The sequence below is a fragment of the Gopherus evgoodei genome, chromosome 17, assembly GCF_007399415.2.
Source record: "Gopherus evgoodei ecotype Sinaloan lineage chromosome 17, rGopEvg1_v1.p, whole genome shotgun sequence".
NCBI classification, from domain to species: Eukaryota; Metazoa; Chordata; order Testudines; family Testudinidae; genus Gopherus; species Gopherus evgoodei.
In genome coordinates, this window is record NC_044338.1 from 19,453,781 (window position 1) to 19,475,992 (window position 22,212).

At 50.2% G+C, this 22,212-nt stretch overlaps 1 protein-coding gene across 1 annotated transcript in view; it reads right to left on the reverse strand.

Moving 5' to 3' along the window:
- The window catches only part of SRRM3 (serine/arginine repetitive matrix 3), a 163,641-nt gene that overhangs the window by 90,646 nt on the left and 50,783 nt on the right, over window positions 1-22,212 (reverse strand). The window contains exon 2 of the mRNA XM_030536617.1: window positions 10,501-10,629. The gene's annotated coding sequence lies outside the window, so the exon portion shown is untranslated. The remainder of the gene's footprint in view (window positions 1-10,500; window positions 10,630-22,212) is intronic.

Below are 22,212 nucleotides of genomic sequence, written 5' to 3' on the forward strand. Positions count from 1 at the left end.
TGTCATCCAGACAATGACTTGTTTATACTGCTCGATACACTATACACTGAAATGTACGTATATTTATATTCCAATTGATTTCTTTTATAATTACATGGTAAAAAGGAGAGAGTCAGCAATTTGTCAGTAATAGTGCGCTGGGACACTTCTGTACATTTGTCTGATTTTGTCAGTAAGCCGTTTGAAAGTGAGCTGGAACTTGGGGGTATGAAAGACTCGGGAAAGGGGTAAAGTACTCTGGAATGGTTGAGAACCACTGATCTAACTTCTGATGTCACCCCCCTCCCGGTTAGGTCTAGAGGCATGAGGCTATAATGTTCTGGGGAATTTTAAAGGAGGAGAACACCAAATATTGGCGACTTCTCACAAGTGCAAAAGTAGCTTCATTGTGGGCTTGTGTCTTGACAGCATCATCCGAAATGCCTCATTCTCTGCTAGAACTTTCCTGCCCTCGCAGCTGGGCTGGGAAGGGCAGAGCTGGCAGTATTTCTGTGTGATGGGAGCTGTCCGCAGGGTTGGGGTGCTGAAAGTATCAGTGAGAGACCTTGGGATAGCTACTTCCATGGAAGAGACAGGCTCCCCAATCTGGCTGTGTAAGGCCACGGCCTTCTGCGGCCTTCCTTCCTGGGAATTACTTATGGGTTCTCCTGAGACTGAAAGTCACTGCAGCTCGAATCGTTCTGGGACACACAGTAAAGCTGTGACAAACAGCCTTGCACAGTGGTTAGAGAAAAGGATTGGGAGTCGGGACACGTGGTGTGACCAGCACCTGTGCTGAAGCTCAGATACACTTGAAATCAGCTCTGGCTGGAGTCTGATCTGTTTGCAAGATCATCGATAGGCCACTCAGGGTCTGTGCCCATCCCGTTCAGGGAAGCTGGATAGGAATTTGGGGTCTCTCTCTGGGTAGCTGAGATCTTGCTGAGTCTTCCCATAACCGAGGCCCCCAGCCATGGTCCCACGGGACGCATCACAGGGCTCAGTCCAGCATGGACAATACTCCCCCTCCTGGTCTCACCACCCCCGAGCTGCCTTGTGGGGCACAGCGAGATCCAGCAATGGGAAGATCAAACCTCAAACTTTTTCTGTTGTTACACTGCAGAGCCTGGGAACCCACACAAAGCTGTTCTGACAAAAGCCATTCGTAAGCTGACTCAGAACAGCACTTAGAACCCAGGAGTCCTGAGCAAACCCTTCCATCTCCTGTACTTACAGGGTCCCCTTTGCCATGGAATCTGAGCACCTCACAATCCGTGATGCATCTGTCCTCACAACACCCCTTGAAGGCAGAGCAGGGGTGTTATCCTCATTGGACAGATGGGCACCAAGGCACAGAGACTAAGTGACTTACCCAAGGCCACACAGCGACTAAGGAAGTGAACCCAAGTCTTCAGCCAATGCCCTAACCACTGGACCCATTCTTCCTCTGTAGGGCCCACCTCTGCTACTGACTCATCGTGTGACTCGGAGCAAGCCACTTAGCCCCTGATTCTGCCAGCACTTAATCACAGGATCCACCTGAGCACTGCCATTGAAATCAATGGGACTTATTAACACGAGAAAAGTTAAGCTCATGCCTAGGGGTTTGCAGGCCTCTTTTTGTGACAGTTTCTCCACCTGTAAAACAGGGGGAATAATAACGGAGCCCTTTCAGTTTGTCAAACTGACCCAAAGTGTTTCATTTTAAGTCACTTCAACATGAAACTGTATTTCCCTATGGTGCCGCATTGCCTCCTGGGAACTGTAGTTCATGTGCCCTGAAGCCCCCATTCTCTGCTACAGGACTGGCTGGACTACATCTCCCAGGAAGCAATAGGGTCTCCCCTCTGACTGAGCTGCATGGTACATCATGGGAGATGACATTCTTCAGTGGAGAGACCATCTTTTTATTAAAATTTTTGTATAGCGTCCAGCACAATGGGGCCTTGATCCCTGCTCTGCAATACAGAAATAAAGAATAAAGATGTACTTCAAGGAAGACAAGTGAAAAAATGATAATACAACTGGCCAATTACACAGTACTAAACCTTGGGGTCATAGCTAAAGCCTCTATCGAATACTAGTTTTTATTTCCTTATTCCATCATGGTGCACCTAAGCAGTCATCTGAACTCTATTGCTTATGCGCTGGTGTACGCGATCATGCTAGTGCCAGTCAAGCACTGTCTCTCTCTCTGTGTATATATATATTTAAAGAGCTAGAGAAAAGAGAGGAGGAAAAAGCGGGCACTTGAAAAAATAATTCATTCCCTGACGGGAGCTCCTCAGCTCTGTTTCCCAGTACAGTCTCTGGGGAAAGCCCCTTCCATCCATCTACACTTCAAACATCCAGTCTATGATTTGGACACGCTAAAAGTAGGTGCAGTTGGATATGAGCTCCTCCTAGAAAATTAGGGGCTGGCAGTCAGTGGAGAGGTAATTTCCCCTAGATTGGCAGTAATCACATTTGACCTCCGATTTCAGGATACAGTTATCTCCATATAGGAAATAACCATCATCAGAATACCCAGCTCTTCCAGCTCTATGTCGGCTCCCACGACCATTTCGTCAGTAGATCACAAAGGCGGTCAGGATCATTATCCCCCCATAGAGTCTGACCTACGAACTATTATTATTACAATAGGACTCAGAGGCTGCAGTCAGGATTAGATAAATATACAGACACATGAAGACAAGGGAGTTCTCTTCATGTGTTGGTATATTTATGCCTGCATCTGTCATTTTCACTCCATGCACCTGAAGAAGTGGGTTTTTTGCTCACGCTCAAAGAAATCTGTTAGTCCAGTGGCACCTTAAAAACGCCTCATTGTTTTTGTGGATACAGACTAACACAGCTACCCCGATTCTCAACAAAAATCCATGAAATTTTGCTTCCGCAGAACTTTGTGATAGTGAAATTCTTCTTACAGTGTGTTGCTGAGCAAGCAGCCTGACCAGCAGCACATTAAACCCCAGCGATGAACACAGGATAGATAGATAGATAATGTGAACAGTCTGATTGAAGTCAATGGGTTTTGTCACCGATGATGCAAAGCTTTGTAGAGATGCCAGCTGCTTGTAGGCGTTTTTCTAGGTGGAGTCCCCCTCCTCCCCGACCCATGCAGATGCCTCCCTGGGAGCCTCGGTCTGATCTCATTGATACTAGCGTAAATCAGAAGTAAACCCACTGAAGCCAATGCAGCTTCACTGGTGGCGTAAAGCCAGGGTCAGCGAGATCAGCACCCGACCCCTTTGTGTATTAGTGGGAGCATCTTGTCCCGTTTGCTTCCTTGAATTCAAGGGGACAGTGAAACCTGAGGGTTGTGCATGGCAGAATGGGGGGGAAGTGCTGAGGCAGGGGCGTTTCCTGGGGCGAGCTGCTGGGAAGTGAGGGGGAACCAGTGTGGTTGTGAGGGAGAACAGGATTTGGGAGAGAGAGGAGGAGCATTAATAGAGACGGAAGGCGAGAAAGTGAGAAAAGAAAAAAGAGAAAATGAAAGAGAGGAAAAGAGGCTAGAGGGAGCATGAATGAGTGAAAATAGAAAAGTGAAGGTGAAAGAAAGAGAGTGACCAAGAGACAAAGAACCCATCCCCACCCCAAACACACATGCCTGAATAAAGTCCACTTTCCGAGGCAATATTTTGATGTACTTAGATTCAGAGACAAGAGGGACGCCCTGTCGCAAAATGAATACAAATCAGCCGCTTGCAGCCGTGTCCTGCTGCGTGTGTTGCTAATTCCCTACAGCCACCTGCTTTCCTGCTATACCAAAGGGATCAGAACGGAACACGGAAAGAGTCTCCACCGGCTCAGATTTACCTCCCAGTGACTCTGAAACTTACCAACCTGCCCAAATCACTCTAACTGGGAAACATCGCTTGGATCCCAACCACCAGGTGTCCTACCTGTCCTCAGACATTTGAATCTGTCGAGGTGACATGGGAATATATATCCCATGCACAGCGGCAGTGCAGCCATCTGTATTTTGTCATGTTTTACCCAGCGGCCATTGGTGTGGTCAGCCCTCCTGAAAGGCTGTACAATGTTATTTGTACGAGTATCAGCCCTTGGTGTTACCTTCCAGGACTGATAAACCAACAGGAGAACACGGGGGTTGTAAGGCCAGAAGGGATCATTAGCTCACCCAGTCTGACCTCCCGCATGCCACAGAGCATCAGCTAGTTAGGCCCGTATGGAGCCCAAAATCTGCATCAATGCAACTGGGGCTCCGCCAGGTTCAGTGTGGTTCAGGGGCAGGGCTCAGGTTCAGACCCAGGGTCGGACCAGTTCTCCCTTTTCATATCCCTCTGGAGCCCAGGCTGGCTCAGAGCTGGACCAGTTTCACTCTTGGAACAGGGCATGAGGCTGAAATCGGGGCTAGCTCAGGTGGGGAGAGGGCTGGCGACTGGGTGCATCTCACCCGGCTCTGCATCGGGCCTAACAATACTGCCGCCCACCTTGAGCCCAGATCCCTTTGTTTTTCCACCATCATTTCGCTCCGCTGCTCAGAGACACTTGTTATTTTTCTGAAACAAACATTTCCCCCATGCTCAGGATTTGGCCCATTATGGTCAGATCATGTGAGTGACAGCCCCAAACTGACTGGTCTAGAGATCCCCCCGACCAGGTTCAGTGCTGGGAGCTAAAGGAGCCCTTGAGAACCACACCCTTAGGCAACATCCAAGAATTTTCTTTTGCAAGGGGGGGTGGGGGGAGACAAACCTGTTACCAGAGCACCCCAGAAGTTGCACAGCTGGTGAAACTGGCAAGGGAGACTGATTTATCCTTGCCTCACATTTATGATGCAGCCAAATGGCTGTTTCATCCTGCCTCACAAATCTGGTGAATTCTCTCTCTCTCAGACACACACACCCAATTTTTGCCCCCATGTTTTTGAGTCTGTTCAGTGCATGGAACAGCGCAAAAAACTCAGCAAGGAGGGAATCCACCTGGCCTGGAACTGAAAGAAAACATCACCTGGATCCCTACAGAACGCAGTTTCTGGCTTTGCCCAGCTCAGTAACTGGCCTGCAAACAATGCTGGGAAAAGGGGACAGCTTGGGAAATCTAAGAAACCGAAGGCTTGAACTTTAAACTCCCATCCAGAAGCCCTCATTGAATCAGTGGGGGCAGGATCTGGCCTGAAAGGGGGGGGCAGTTAGTAGGGGTAGTTCAGAGGCAGGGTAAATCAGAGGAAGTATAAATGGGTAATCGCAATCCCTCTGCTCTCCTCAGCGTGGGGCCTGCCTCCTAACAGTGCCAGCTACCCCAAAGGGGGCAGGGAGCAGGCAGGGTGATTGCACGGCCCATCAGATGGCCTAGGGGCACAACACCTCCCAGTGCTCTCCCAGGGGAGGCGCAGCTCTGCACAATTTCCAGCACAATTGTGCCCCTAATCTGCCAAGCGGCGCAATAGCTGCAACCTTCCAACAATCCCGATCCCCCGACAGCGCTCTTCATTCACAGAGAAGCTTAGCTCTGGAGCAGCCAGCCAACCCCACTACAGAGCTTGCCTCCTGCACAGCAAGGCCCTGGCACAGAGACACTGGGAGAGGCCCCGTCTTGATAAGAGACCCTCAGAGCCTGTGGAACATCCCCAGATTTCCCTCTGCAACGGGCTGCCCCTCGCAGTCACTTGTCTCCTGATAACTCTGCCTTCCCAGCCTCGTCTGATTACTTAATTACAAGGCTTTGTTCTTATTGCACTGCTATCAGCTGGCAGCCGCTGCAGCCGCAGAGACCATGGAGGGCAGGGCAGGCAGCTGTATTTATTGCCTGTCCGTTATCTGAACGAGCTGTGCTCTCAAAATGAAATGGGAAATGCCCTGAAGATCTGTTACGCCACAAGCCCACCCACAGGATTTCATACTAACTCATTACAACTCCTCCTTCATTACACACACACACACACACACACACACACACACACACACACACACACACACACTGCCCCGCTGCATTTGCTGGGTTTGTTTATGCCGGGCGCAGAGGGGGCTGGATCTAGGCAGCAGTGCCGGCCAAAATTTAGAATTTCCACGTGGGAGAAGGCCAGAAGGGTCCATCAGATCATCTGGTCTGACCTCCTATATATCACAGACCACTACGCCCAGCCCGGTTAGGCCTACATTTCAACCCCATAGCCTATAGTTAGGCTTGGAAGGATTCGATGGTTATCAGTAAATGTCGGTAAATGTCAGTTTCACCCTACACACAAACCCAGGACAAAACATTTCCATTCATAATCATTGCAATTTACAAAGTAAAGAGAAATGCGGCTTGAGAACGTATCCCGCTTTGATTTAAGGATACTTACTTTGTATATTTTGACAGGTGGATGTTAACAATTTACATTTTAGTAGTCATAAAGCGTCAGCTTTCGGAATGTTAATATCTACTGTCATTAACACGCCTCTCCGCCCCCAGTGTCTGATCCCCCATAAGTTCCTGCAACTGGGAAATTTTAAAGTGATACAAATAAAAATAAGTGCTTAAAATAAACATTGATATTATCCATCTAAATGAAAAAGTAAATAAAAATCAAATTATTTCAAGTCTCCATACAGTGAACTAATGTATTAGACAAGAGCCCTCCAGAGACTAAACTGTTATGTGCCACAGGCAGAGAATAGGGGGATGTTTTGATTATAAAGAGCCAGACAGATGCCCAGTGGAGTTTCAAAAGCCCCGTGGCACCTAACGCCCATTAAAATCTTTGGAAAATAGGGTGTAGGCTCCTAAGTCACTTAGGAGTTTTTGAAAATCTTACAATAAGTGACTTGCGTAAAGGAATCTCTGGCCAAGCCCCTAACTGAATCAATATTCCTCACCTTGTTGTTCAAAACACTTCAACGGTTTCCTGTGAAATCTGAGCTTGATGTGTACTCATGCAATTGTCAAATCGGCATTTTCCATTGCAAAGTTTCTGACCAGGAATGGGGTGGGGTGTTTGTGCATTCTGTGCACTGGACGGGGATTCGGGAGATATAGATTCAGTTTGGGACTTGGCCAAAGATTCCTCTGTGACGCTGGGCAAATCATTTGGGCGCTCTTGAAAATTTGACCCCAGGTGACTTAGGAGTATAAGTGCCATTTCCAAAAGATTTCAAGGGGAATTAGGTGCCTCAGGGGTTTGAATGCCCCATTAAGAGTCTATCTGCATCTTTAGGCACCTAAATACCTTTAAAAATCTGCCCCCCCAGGAGACTAAGTCCCATTCACTTTCAGTGCAACTTCGGCTCATTTTTGAAAATGGCACTTAGGCTCCTCGGTCATTTCAAGACTTTTGAAAATGTTCTTACTTATTTTTCCATTAGTAACATGGGGTTAGTAGCACTTCCTTTCTCCTGCCCTGCATCCACCTTGTCTTTTTAGACTGCAGGATTGTTTACATACAGCACCTAACGCCGTGGGCCCCCAGTCTCAGCTGAGGCCTCTGCTTACTGCTGGAATACAAATAACAACAAGCCAGGGACTAGGATTCAAGAGACATGGAATGTGGTCCTGGCCATGCCCTGACTTACTGTGGCACCTTGGCCTGGTCACTTCCCCTCTCTTAGCCTCTGTTATCTCATCAGTAAAATGGGAACAACTCAGATTCTGAAGCCAGACAGGCCCACTGTGATCATCTAGTCTGGCCTCCTGCAAAACACAGGCCTTCGGACTTCCCTGAATTAATTCCCATGTCAAGTCTAAGGCTACGTACCCACGTGGTAACGTGCTTTGAAGTCTGATTATGAAATATTGATGCTACTCCACAGTACCGTGTTCTACTTTGCATAGCGCCCCTGCCCAAAGAAATTTAGATTATGTTATTATTTACCACAAACAGTGAGAGAACAAGACATGGAGATTCAGAGCAGTAAAATAATTCAGATGATATTTCCATAATATTTTTCATACTAGTTGGCTAGATTGGGACATATGGGGATAACCAGATAGATAGATGGAAGTGGAAACATAGGGATAGCTTGCTAGTTTGGGACACATGGAGATAGATAGATAGATAGATAGATAGATAGATAGATAGATAGATAGATAGATAGATAGATAGATAGATAGATGCATGCAAATCACTTTAGGAAGTGCTCCCTGATATGAGTAAAGGGGTTGTAATCTGAATGGTATAAAACTACCCTATGCCTTCCCTTCCAGTAATGGCTGAGTATGGAGGCTGCATTATCACAAGGCAGTCTGGGGGAGCCGCGAGCTGAAAGCGCTCTGGTGGAGTACTCTGGTAGGCGGGATGAGAACCACTTCAACAAGAGCTGAAGGAATTTCTAATGGGGCCTGGGGGAGGGGATTGGGGCCTATCTGTCAAAGACAGGTTGGGGATTTTTCCAGAGCAGGTTTGAGGAAACGGTGGAGAAAACTGCAAGGTTCTGGCCAAAGGACATTGTGTGGGCACCAGAGCTGATGGGGCATTTCGGTGTATTTCATCCAGATGTTGGCGTTTGTGATCCAGGAGAAGTTCTGCTAAACGGGTGTCCCAGAGCAGTTATGGGGCTAGCACTGTCCGTTGTAAAAACATAGATACTCAAGCACTGGACTGGCTGTGTCAGACAAGATTATGCATATATCTGGTTACAGGGCAGCATTTATCCACTCAGCTGGCAGCCAGAGCCTGCTAGGAAGCCCCTTCCTGCAGGATCAATGTGATAACCATTAGCTGGCAAATCTGCGCCGTTGTTTATTTTAATGCTAGCAGGGTAGCTCTGCGCAGGGGCTCATGTGCATGAACACAGCACTGCTTTGATTGCCCCAGATGCCACACTGGACAACTCTGGATAACGGAGGTGTTGGATAATTGAGCGAAGGTTCAATGCAATTCACGGGCGTGGGCAGCTGTGACCCTGTTTCAGATAAGAGGGAATCGGGGTTAAATTAGGCTCAGATAATTGAGGCTGTGCGGGGCTAGTTTAGGTTTATATAAAAAGGATCAAGGAGACGTCTGTTTTTCTGTGAAACTCTGTTCATTTTGTTACCACATCTTCCCATTCACCTCTTCCCCATTTGTCTGATCAGATATTTCATCCTGCATGCAGGGGGTGGGATTAGATGACCTCTTGAGGTCCCCTCCAGCCCAACATTTCTGACTCCTTGCCAGCAAGCTTTCCTGGGCAAGCTTCTGTGCTATTTGTCCGTGCAGCACCCAACACAGAGGGGCCCCATCCTTGACTGGGGATCACAGGTGTAACCGCCATCACCACTGCCTGAAATTCTCCAGCTGCTGTTCTGCAGCGGGTCAGAACAGATGATCAGAACGGTTCCTTCCAGCCTTGAAATCTCTGGCTCTAGAGAGCAGAGGGGAATCCTGCAGTGTTTGATGGGATGAGGGGCAGCACCAGTTAGAATAGCCAGGGGTTGCTCTAAGTTGCAGTTGTCCCCCAAGAGCTGCCTCTAGGACTCTGGCAATACCCCTCTCACGCTAGCTTGCCCCATGTGCCAAGGTTTACAATGGCAGCTGGCAATGTAGAGGCACTTCCAGTTGGCATACGCAGTGCCTCCACCCGGGGGGATTCTGCCTGGGGCTTTAGCAGTGGAGGGGAGAATTTCTCCCTAGAGCGGGTCAGGAATTTTCAAACTAAACATTTTTTCGCTGGGGGATGCCAATTGGTTGAAACTGTTCATGGAAAAGGATCAGTGTTGACAAATAGACTCCTAGACTTTAAGGTCAGAAGGGACCATCATGATGATCTAGTCTGACCCTCCTGGACATCGCAGACTACAGATCCTCACCCACCCACCCACTCCTGTGATAACCTCTGGCTGGGTTACTGAATCCTCAAAGCATGGTTTAAACGCTTCAAGTTACAGAGAACTCACCATTTACACTAGCGCAGCACAGGGTCATGACACACTGGGGGGACGGGTGTCCCGGTGAGGAATGAAGTGTTGACAGGTTATCATCATTCCTCACCTTATAGTACCAATTCAATACCCCTAAACAAGTGCAGCTCCCTGCAGCGCTAGGTTTAAATCAGCAAGTGACCCAAGCCCCATGCTGCAGAAGAAGGCGAAAAACCCCCAGGGTCTCTGCCAATCTGACCTGGGGGAAAATTCCTTCCCAACCTCAAATACAGTGATCAGTTAGACCTTGAGCATGTGGGCGAGAATTCCCTGCAGTGCTAGGTGCTGTACGTATACATTGAAATACTCCCCGCCCCAAAGAATTTACACTCTAAATTAACACAGGGAAGATTATTACCCCTTTTTACAGACGGGAACTGCGAAACTAAGCGACATGCCTGAGGACACACAAGGAATTCAAGAGCTGCAGTGACCCTACATCTCCAGAGGCCCAGTCTCGCATTTCGACCACAAGCCCAGCTTTCTCCATTCCTGCTACGGGCTGAGTTCTGATCGGTGTTTTATAAGGGACAGGGCGGACAGACCTCTCCAGAGAAAATCCAGGCCCCACTGATGTTAGGGGCTAAATTTCACTTGACTTCGGTGCAGCCAAAGAACCACCCTAGTAAGATACAACAACACACCCACCCTACGACCGCCCAGGCCCAGGCTCACCTCTCAGAGGGCACAGTCCATCGGCCGCTGCACGGCTCCAGTCCTAGCCAGCTCAGTTTGGGATCTTCTTGCCGGCAGCAAATTTTTCCTATGGAAGCCTGACCGGTCCAGCACTGCTGGTTTCAATGCCTGGGAGAAAGGTAGATAGAAGAACCCTGTTAATTCCAGAGCAGCTGGAATTCTCCTTTTCCCCCACCCATCGCCCTCCGACTGCCTGTCCGTTCTCCATGTCAGCGGCCAGCCCTTTGCCCAGTGCAGCCACCTGCCAATGATCAGAAGGTAGAAGTGAGGCCTGTGTGGCTCTCAGGGATCACTCTGTGCTGAAGGCACTTGCCAGAGATCTGCTTTATTCTGCGTCCACTTAAAACCAGTTGTGCCTAACAACCAGAGCCTCAAGGCATCTCGTCCAGTCTCTCTGGCTGGGAAGCTCAGCCCTTAAAGATCCAGTTCCCCATAACACAGCCTGGAAGCCAACATCCCATTGCAGCTTCTGGAAGGAAAGGCCATGAGATAGTAATATAGAGCATCATCCCATTGCTGTCCAGTTACAGGCAATCCTCATCTTCCAGAGTGGGGGTCAGACCCTCCCCTTCCCTCCCCCCCAGCCCCAGCGGAGAAAAACTTTCTTAGCTGTCAGTTTCACAGTGGGTTAAACATGTTTTGAATCCCAAGCAGCAGCATTAATCACTGTCACGGAGTCACCGGGCGATGCTCTGGAACTGCTCCCCACCAAGCCAGGCAAGACTTTGGGGAGCCTCCTCTCCCTTGGAGCAGACTTGTTCAGGGCAAGAAGCTCACACGTCTTCACCTCCTGGGTCTCTCCTTGGAGCATTCAGCATCCTCTGCCCCTCCATGCGCTTCCCACAGCGAGTCCACCCCAGCGGGGTCCTGGGGAAGCCACCGGGTCCTGCACCCCCACTTTGCAGTCAGACGTGACTCTCAGCCAGCCAGTAAAACAGAGGTTTGTTCGATGACAGGAACAGGGTCTAAAACAGAGCTTGTAGATACAGCGAACCGGACCCCTCGGCTGGGTCCATTCTGGGGGGCAGTGAGTCAGACCCCCACGTCTGCACTTCACTCCTCGTCTCCAGGCAGCTCCGACTCCAAAATCCCCTCCAGCCCCTCCTCTCTGCTCAGCCCCTTTCCCGGGCCAGGAGGTCACCTGATCCCTTTGTCTCCAACACCTTCAGCTGGCACCTTTGCAGGGGAGGGGCCCAGGCCATCAGTTGCTAGGAAACAGAGTGTCAGGCATTTAGGTGCACTGGCCCTTTGCTCTGCCAGATACTTAAGAGCTACCTAGAGGACACTGAGGCACCAACACAGTATTCAGAGAAAACATTAAGAACATGCCCAGTTCATCACAATCACAGCAGGTGATTTCCACCCCCGTTATAACAATGATGGATGCCTTGTTCATTAGTCCAGCCTTGTCTTCCTGCCAGGTGTCTGTGTTGCAAACGGGGCCTTCCTGAACCAAGATCGGCTGTTTTTCTCCAAATCTACCAACTTTTTTTTAAATCTATCATCTGAAGATCGCACGGATTAATTTTTAGTGTGGGAGGCCAACGTTCTACCACACGCAGGGGTGTCCGTGTGTCACGGGAAATGGATCCATTGAGAAGTCCAAACAAGCCTCAGGGTCTGTTTGTCTTAGCCCAGGGGCAGCCGTTAAACCACAGGTTCTGTTTGCACCTCTGGTCTGTTTATTTTGGGCTAGCTTGGGACCCATTTGGTTACGCTGCTGAATACTCACGTAAGCAGTCCCCCTAGAAACATGGGACTGCTGTGCAGCCCAGCACTGCCAACCCCAAATATCCGATAAATCATGAGCCAAGTCCCCCAAAATCATGAAACTGACTTAAAAATCATGAGAATTAAAAAAAAACCTTGACAAATAAGGGGTTTCTTTTATGTTTCTTTAGACATTCCCACACCCCACATCCCATTACATCCTCATTCACAACCACGCAAAGTGGGGGCCAAATTCTGCCATCTGATCCAGTAGAGTTTTATGTCCACATTGTTCTCACATGGCTCTGGTGTCAACGGCCACCTAAAATGGAGAGTCCTGGCTTTGTCCCTGATTCACAGGGTGACCTTGGATATGTGGCTAAACCTCCCTGTGCCTCAGTTTCCTCCTCTGTAAAATGGAGATAACAGGTCCTGACCTGATTCACAGGGGTTAGTGGGCAGTTTGGTGGCCTGCAAAGTGCCTAGAGATCTTGCTATGGCAGGTGTTGGTAAGCCAGGCTAGCGTCGGCTTAAGGGAAGGTGCCCGCTTCTTTTCATATTGACATTCCTGTCAGAGAAAAGCCAGTAACAAAAACCCAGTCCGCTGGGGAGCTGCTCAAGGGTTACCTGGTGAATCCGTTGCTCCCACTGGTATGGAAGGTTTTTATCAAGAGACTGGCAATCTTTGGGGCTTTTCTTAAATCCCCAGCCCCTGGAGTCAGGGAATTACATAAGAATCTTGGGTGTCAGTAATAAAAAGGTTTTTAGCCCTCATGGTTGAAGGGAAAAAGTTTAAAACCGTGACCACTTTCAGGTCATGGTTTTTATGTGTCTAATGCAGGGGTTCTCAAACTGGGGGTTGGGACCCCACAGGGGGACATGAGGTTATTACATGGGGGGTCGCAAGCTGTCAGCCTCCACCCCAAACCTCACTTTGACTCCTCACCACTGGCCCATCTCCCAACGAGCTTTGCAAACATCTCTCTCCCTCCCTGCCCTTTGTAAGTCCTTGCACAGAAAGTCCAAGGGCAACAGAGCCAGCAAAGCTGCACAGACACAGACTGCACACCTGGCCTAGACCCAATAACTGGGGCACTTGCCTGTGCTCTGGATGGTGTCTCTAATTTCATCCGTCTTTGCTAATTTAGCCCAAGGGGAATGCAGAGCCAAACGACTGTGCTCCTCCCAGCTCAGCAATGCAGCCGGGGCTGGTTTAGCGCCAGTCAGATCACGTAACGCAGTGACAGGGCGACTTGCCCAGGCTGTACGCTCCTATGGGACCGAGGTGGCTTTCAACCTTCCAGTGACACCAGACATAGCGGCTATCGTTGGAGCAACTGGTGGGTGTAAGGAAGAGAGAGGGTCTAAACGCCTTGGGAACTTGATGGGAGAAGAGATGGCCGGGGCCGGGGACAGGGCCTGCCATTGCTCGGCTCCCAGAGCTGTCCCAGACAGGTGCCACCTTACACACTGCAGCACGAGCCAGGGGGTGCGGGGGGCTGGTGGATCCCTGTCTAGTAGCAGGGAGGATGGAGATTGCTCAGGGCTGCGCTGGTGGGTCATTCCTGCAATTGAATGGGGTTTTAACCAGGGCTTCACTTTCTCTGATCAACAAAACAACAGGCTTCTAGCTGGGCAGGCCAGGATCCAAATACGGCCCTAGGTGGCCGGAGGGGACAGGAGATTGGTGGCTTGTGCTTCATTCCCTCTTTGTGCAGAGCATGAGAGCTGGCAGCCTCTGCTCGCGTGCAGCTGTGCTAGTGGGGGGATGCAGTGGAGGATCGAGGGGCGTTGGCAGATCTAGGTGTATGTGCAGAGGCCAGGAATGGGCTAGCAGGGGTTGTGGGTTGGGCTGGGACTGAGGTGTCATGGCAGAGCCCAAGTCTGAAAGAGCAGGGGATGGGGGAGCCGGCAGCCAGCAATGGGTTGATGAGCGGACACTGCACTGTACCAATTTCCAGCCTGCACTATTTATTACCTCCTTACTCGCATTAGCATGTATACTTTTAAGCCCCAGATTCTTCCTATCACTGTCCGGTTTTTTAAATAAAGACATCACATCTCTGTATGCAAGAGGCCAGTCGTGCATTAAATCACTCCTTACCCAGTCTCCTTAAAAACCCACGCAGAGGGAGCTGGAAAACGAGTTCCGGGAAGTTACGAGCCCAAATCCCATTAGCAAATCAGTGTGGCAGCTAATTCCAAACACAGACCCGGCCTCCTTTCAACAGAAAGCCTGCCACAACTTCGGAGAGCAGCCGAGTGAACGGAATCGTGCTGATTAACATTTAGGGCAGCCATTCCTGAAGCCAGTTCAGTTGTTCATCAACATCTGGCTCGCACGGCGCCTGTAGAATGCAACTGTCACTCGGCTGGAAGGCAAGGGAGACGTCGGGAAATGATGTGACATTGCCACAGACACACACACAGACACTTATACCTTTAATACAGGGTTTGATTTGATGCTTGCCAGGGTTTGCCTAGGTCTCTGAGGGTATGTCTACACTGCAATTAAACACCTACGGTTGGCCCATATCAGCTGACTTGAGCTCACGGGGTTATGGGGCTCCAATGCTGCTGTGTAGACCCTCGGGCTAAGGTTGGAACCTGAGCCCTGGGATCTGATGTGGGGTGCCAGAGCCCAGACTCCAGCCTGAGCCTGAATGTCTACGTTGCAATTAAAAAGCCCCATAGCCTGAGTCAGCTGACACGGGCCAGCCTCAGGTTACCGGCAGTGTAAGCCCAGGGTTGGTAGAAGGCGAGTTAGCAGACCCTGGGTTTGTTAACATAAGGCTTGAACGTCTACACTCAGTTAGGAATTGTTGAACCCTGGGTCCCACGCTGGGGCTCCAGCATCTACATTGCATTATGTAGGCCCAAGTCCAGCCACCCATCTCCCAGACTTCTCAACACTCTCCCAAAAGGTGGCCACTTTAGCTCTTTGTTCATGGAGCAGTTTGGGAAAACTTGACTGTGCGAAGGACAAAGAAAGTCGGCCTGTGGGATACTTTGGGAGGACTCCAATAGCCATGTCCAGGGCGGCTATGTCTACACTGCAGAGCAATAGAGCTTGAACGCTGGGTCCCAGCTTGATTCAGGCTCATACCCTCCACCCCCTGTGGGGTCCTGGGACCCTGGGTCTGAGTCCTGGGTTAGTGCAATGTGCGTGTAGACATAAGGGGGTTAGGCTTGAGCCCGGGTTCGAACCCTGGGCTTACGCTGCAGTGTGGACATACCATAAGGGCTATAACCCTCAGACAGGCCAGATCCTCAGTGGCGTAAGTAAGTCCACATAGCTCCTATGACTTCAATGGAGATGATTATTTCAACAAAGCTATGTCGATTCACAGTGTCAGAGGCTCCGGCCCTTTGCCTCTCTCTTGCTGTCCAGGCGCTAGAGGTGACCGGCAGGAGAACGGGTATTCTTAACCGATGGGAGGTTTTTCCTACCAGCAATGAACCCGGCTGTATTACACTGGTTGGACCTGGGCAGACACAGCTCATGTTTCCTGCCCCCAGCAGCAAACGAGGTCACTGCATCACAATCCTGATGTGCAGCCACCTCGCCTGCTCCCCTCCCGCTGCAGGGGTCGCAGGCCTGTGTTATGCAGGAAGACAGCCTAAGTTATCATAATGGTCCCTCCTGGCCTTCACATCTGTCAATCTACAAACTGCCCAGTGGGAACGGAACTGAAATAATCAGCTCACACTCCCTGGGCCATCCAATAACCAGGCTGGTAGGTGGGGGCCAAATCCCCACCAGTGTAAGTTTGGTGACATCCAGGAATCACCCCAGGGATGGACTTGCCTCGATGTCAAGTAGCAGCATCGAGATCCAGTGGGGTTCGGTGGATAAACCACTCAACGTGGAGAGCTGGGGTCTGGTCCTGCCTCTGCCACTGAACTGCCGGGCAACCCTGGGGTGAGTCACATCTACAGCTGGTTGAAAATTTCCAGTGAAGTAGCTTTGGGGCAGGGCATGCCCATGGGAACCCAGAGACACTGTCAACATTTCTGTGGGAAATAATCTAAATGCTGTGGGTTGACTTTATAACAAAGGTGGAAATGATAAAATCATAAGAAAATATTTTTGGACTGTTTCATTCCACAAAAAATTTCAAGATTTTGACTTTCCTTCCCAATTCAGGATGAAAACAAATTTTGAAATCTCCCTTTTCCCGCAGGACAGAAATTCCAGTTCCTACCATTTCTAGTCACTGCCACTCTGTTTTCTGTCCCAGGGGCAGCTCTATGTATTTTGCCGCCCGAAGCACAGTGGTCAGACGGCTTTCGGCGGCATGCCAGTGGGAGGTCCGCCGGTAATGCGGATTCGGCGGCATGTCAGCAGACGATACACTGGTAATGCGGATTCGGCAGCACGCCTGCGGGAGGTCTGCCAGGTCTAATGTGGATTCGGCGGCACGCCTGCGGGAGGTCCGCCAGGTCTAATGCGGATTTGGCGGCGCGCCTGTGGGAGGTCCGCCAGTAATGCGGATTCGGCGGTGCGCCAGTGGGAGGTCCGCCGGTAACGCGGATTCAGCGGCGCGCCTGTGGGAGGTCCGCCGGTCCCGCGCCTTCAGTGTACCCGCAGTCGAATTACCACCGAAGCCGCGGGACCAGCCTACCTCTGGCAGGCATGTCACTGAAGGCAGCCTGACTGCCGCCCTCAGCACGACCAGCAGGCGGCCCCCTTGGCTTGCCGCCCCAGGCATGCGCTTGGTGTGCTGATGCCTGACACCGCCCTGTTCTCTCCCACCGTTCATTTACATGGACTGTACGCTCTTCGGGACAGGGGCTGTCTCTTACTCTGTGTTTATATGGCACCTCACACAGTGGGGGCTCTAATTTCACTTGGGTCTTCTAGGCACTACTGCAATGTCATTTAACAATGGTTTTTTCTGCTGCCAGAGCCCTGCATTTGGGCTGTGGGAGAGGCAGCATCACCGACACTCATTCTGTGCCGGTATTTCTGTGTTCCTTTCTTCTCTTGTTTGATAGGCTCTGTTGGATTTTTATAGGCAGTTTAGGACAATAGGGGAAAACATACCCAGACAGGAGTAGTAATAATAATAATAATAGGTAATAACAGCGCTGAAGGTTTAGGTGCAGACATGAAAACAATGGAACATAAAACCACCGTGAATGCAATGCTGCTCTAAATAGCCAGGGAGCAGCTACACAGAAAACAGAATGGTCGCAATCCCCGCAGCGACCATCACGGCAGAATGCAGCCATAAACGGCGCTGGCTCAGACTGAGCCCCTTATCCCTAGGGGAATGGCTTACAGAGTGGGCATTGAATCACCAGGCAGCATGCAATACATTTGGCCATGGGTTCAGTTCCCCCAAAATACAGGGCTATGGCTGGTCTCTAAAGATCAGGGGGGATGTGGGGATCAAACATTTTTTATTCAGTTCATCAGAACTGAAACTTTTCACAGCCATGTATCAGTTTGCTCTAGGAATTATTTTGGGGGCAGTTCTCTGGCCTGTGCTCTATAGGGGATCAGACGAGATGATCCCAAGGGCCCCTTTTTGGCCTTGCAATCTGTGAATCTAGGACAACTGTTGCCAGGAAGGTCTGTCAGGACCAGGAATTTATGATCAAATCCAGAGGGCAAGCCCCCGCCCAGAGCTAATCAGCTGGGGCACTCCGCTTGAATGTGGGAGACCTAGGTTCAAGTCCCTGCTACCCCTGAGCTGGAGCAGCATAACTTGAAGCTGGGCCCAGAGGTCATGTGGGAGAGCCCCAGCCAAGCAGCAATTGGCTACCACTGGGTTGGACTGCCTCCTGCTGGAGCTGTTCCAATGATTAAATATTCTCTGAGCAAGAGCATGGTGGTTGGGGCACTCACCAGGGACATGGGAGAACCAGCTCTGAATCAGGCCTGCCAAGGGAGTTCTGGGCACACTCTCTCATTTTTTTGGTGAAAAATGTTGCAGTGTCTTTGCCACATCAGGGCAAAAACCCAAATGCCAAAACCACCCCATTTTTCACAAATCATCATTCTTGTTTCCTAGAGACCTGAGAGATACCCAGGCCCAGGGTGGGAGAGGTATCAGTTAGGCTTTTTCCATCCCAGAGGACAGCAGAGAAGTATTACTCAGCTGATACCCACCACTGCAGTCACTCAAGCAATGCCAGTTCTTACAGCCATGGTCTGGGGGAGAAAGCACATGACCGGGGCTCAGGAGATCTAAGGCACCATAGGATCTGAAAACCTCACAATCTTTAATGTATTTATCTTCACAGCCCTGCTGGGAGGCAGCCGCTAAGTGACTTGCCCAAAGGTCACACGGGCAGTCTGTGGCAGAGCCAGGAATTGGAATGCAGCTCTCCAAAGAGCACCTTGACCACCACACCATCCTTCACAGCTCTGCAGTGGGTCGTTTTAATAACCATGAGCAAACCACTTGCTCTCTCCAGGCCATAGGTCCCCCTTCCTAGTCTTGTGTGTTTAGACAATGTCTCTTCGACATGCATGTACAGCACCCAATACAACTGTTACTGGAAAATAAATCACAAGAGCTGGCTGGCAAGACCGTCATAGCATGGCACTTATGATACCAGTTACTGCAAAGATGCCCTTGCCCCATTACAGAGCCTGCAACATGATCCAGGCCCGGAGATCTCTGTTAGTTTAGCTCCTGGAAGAGCAGCCATCAGGGCATTGGACCTCGCCCCACTACAAGGGAATTGGTACGGAGCTGAAATTTCTGACGTGTGAACGCTCCGCGCAGCCATGGGCAGCAGCAGAAAAGAGTCATCGTTAGAGAGCCGCGTGCGGGAGGGGCCCAGATCCAGATGGGGGTATAAAGGAAACGAACAACCCAAGATAATACTGCCACGTCTCCAGCAACACACATCCTGTCTAGTCCATTAGGCTTAAATACCCAGTGAATTCCACATTTAATGGATTGACATTTTGCAGAGTCATTTTAGTTTAATGCAGCATAGAGCGTACAACAGACCTTCACTCAGCTCTTGAAAAACACTTTGTACACTCCCGGACGCTTCCTACCCCACCTGTTCTGCAAGGAGGAAGCGTCCTTCTCTTTAAGAAACAGAAGCTTAATGTCATGCAATGGAAATCCTTTGCAAGACAGCTGCCAGGCTCTGCCACGGCCACCTTGTGTGATCTTGGTGAAGACACTTAATTGCTCTGTACCTCAATTTCCCCATCTGTACTATAAAGACAATACTGCCTTTCTCCCACCTTGTCTCTTTTGTAGTTTAGACCCCAATTCAGTAAAGGAGGTGCTTAAATACTTTACTGAATCAGGGCTGTAGCTGCAAAGCTCTTTGGGGGCAGGGACTGTCTTTCACTATGGGTCTGGACAGTGCCTAGCGCAATGGGGCCCTGGTTTTCACCCAGGGATGCTAGGCACTACTGCAATACAACGGAATAAATAATTACTAATTATCATTGTCTCCAGGATTGTTTATAGATAATGGCACTAAGATACAGAGGGAGCGTGGTATAAACTAGCTGAACAGAGTGGCTACTGCCTCGCTATAGTCTAGGTAGGTTATCTAATGCAGAGAGGGAGAAAAGCGATTCTGTACAGGGCAGCCACACAGCGGGAGGGGCTAGCTATCATCTCATCACAAGCTGGCCTCTCTGGGCGTACCCTCCGTTCCCCAGCACTTGGCCAACAGGATAGGCTCAGATCTTGCACTCTCTGTCCATTCACCCTGTTATGCAGATCCCAGGTGGACTGCACGCATTGGAGATCTCTCACTATTGGACCTTTCCTCCGCAGGGCCCAGCCCGTTTTCCCTGCGAATTACCACAGAAAACAATGCACATGCTTGGCAGAGGGGGTTCCAGACTCATCCTCTCCCCTCCCAATCCATGGATCATCAAGAGGAACGTGATGCTTTTTGTTTGGTGATCAGAGAGACAAAGCGCACCCCAGTCACCTTCAGTCTCCTCAGTTCCGGCTGCAGCCCAACATTGCCAGCATCCACCCTTCTCTAGATGCTGCCTCAGCTGAAATCCCAATTCGGGCTCAATTCATCTCCTGCAACTGGTGTTTCCCAAGTCCCTTCCCACATCTGAGCCAGTATCCTGCAGCCAACAGGCTCCACAGTGTAGCTCCAAAGGGGAGGAGGACAAATCTGTCTCCACCTGCTATCAGCTTTCCTGGTTTCCTCTCTCTCTCTCTGGAGCCAGTTATAAATGGTGTTCACATATCTCCGTGGTGTATCCATCCAGCCCTTCAGATACCACACCCACCTTCTCTCCCTGTTTGCTCACGCATTCCATGGTTCCCAGCGACATCGACTCTCCACCCCATTGGCCAAGGTTTCCAGAAATGACTAGTGATTCTGGGCACCCAACCTGAGATGCTTTGAAAGGGCCTTAATTTCAGAAGGCGCTTGAGCGTTCACCCTCTGAAACTCGGGCTGCTTTAGGGCACCCTGGGTGGAGCACCCTTGAAATCACTAGTCACTGAGGCCCGTGAGTGATAGACGCTGTGACAGACCCAGGCCAGTGGGGTGCAGGAGTCTGGTAGAGGGCAAATATACTGGTCACTGGGTGAGTAGTTTTCTGTTCCCTGAGTTACCAGAGCAGGGTCTGCACTAGAGTAGTCAGGAACTTGCTAGAACCAATTAAGGCAGACAGAATGATTAGAACACCTGCAGCCAATCAAAGCAGGCTAATCAGGGCACCTGGGTTTTAAAAGCTCACTCCAGTCAGATGGGGAGGAGCCAGAGGAGATGAAGTATGTGTGAGGAGCTGGGAGCAAGAGGCACAAGGAGCTGAGAGGGAGAGGCTGTGCTGCTAGAGGACTAAGGAGTACAAGCGTTATCAGACACCAGGAGGAAGGTCCTGTGATGAGGAGAAAGAAGGTGTTTGGAGGAGGCCATGGGGAAGTAGCCCAGGGAGGTGTAGCTGTCACACAGCTGTTACAAGAGGCACTATAGACAGCTGCAAATCCATAGGGCCCTGGGCTGGAACCCGGAGTAGAGGGCGGGCCCGGGTTCCCCCCAAACATCCCAACTCCTGATCAGACACAGGAGGAGTTGATCCAGACTGTGGGGGAGATCACTGAGGACCCACCAAGGTAGAGGAGGAACTTTGTCACAGTGCCTAAATATCTCTGAGCATCCATGCCCAAAAATCTTGGCCAATCAGCCTTGGGATGTGCGAGCTCATCTGTTAATTAATTAATGTCCTTATTTAAGGTCTCTATAGATTCAGTGGGGCCCTGTGCCTCTGTTAAAATCACCTGCCCTTTTCAATATCACCTAGATGCTTTCCCGTCCCCTCTCTCCTCAGATGACTGTAGGGCTAATTCTCTCGGAAGCATCTGGGGACACTCGGGATGACAGATGTCACATTAATATACACAGTGTTGTGTTTTATGAAGCTGTCAGAATATTGCTATCCAGTCCCTGGTTATGTTGCACAATCATCTCATAATGTGCAGAAAGAAAGGCAAGTGTGTCCTTTAATTGAGCCCTTCAGCTCCTCTGTTGTTCAGTCTATAAGTCTATGAGACAAGATCTTCTCTGGTAAGCAGCAGGACACAAGCTTCTCCTTCACTGCCATGGATTGGATGGCATCCCAGTGCCAAAATCAGGCTGTGCTGACAGGGCAGGCTACCGACAAGGGGACCTGATCAAAATGCGTCTGCCAGCCCCTGCAGCTGCCTCTGGCCCACAGGCCTTGTTACAATTGGGCACTCAAAAGCAGTCCGGTCTGCCCAGTGCTGAGAGCACCAGGCTCGTACTTTGCTTATAAATCCTCCTGGATTTCTTTTGGCTGGAAAGGGAAGAACATCTCAAATGTAGCAGTTTGGGTGCTGCTCATCCTTAACAGGCCTGATTCAGTTCATGACAGTGGCAAGCAACATTCCACGGAGCTGTGTTAATTCCCCCTTTCGAAAGGTCATGGTAAGAGGCTGCTTCAAGCAGATCAGCTACAAATCCTTCCCATCCAGCCCTCTCCCCGCCCGTATCGAGCCTCCTGGC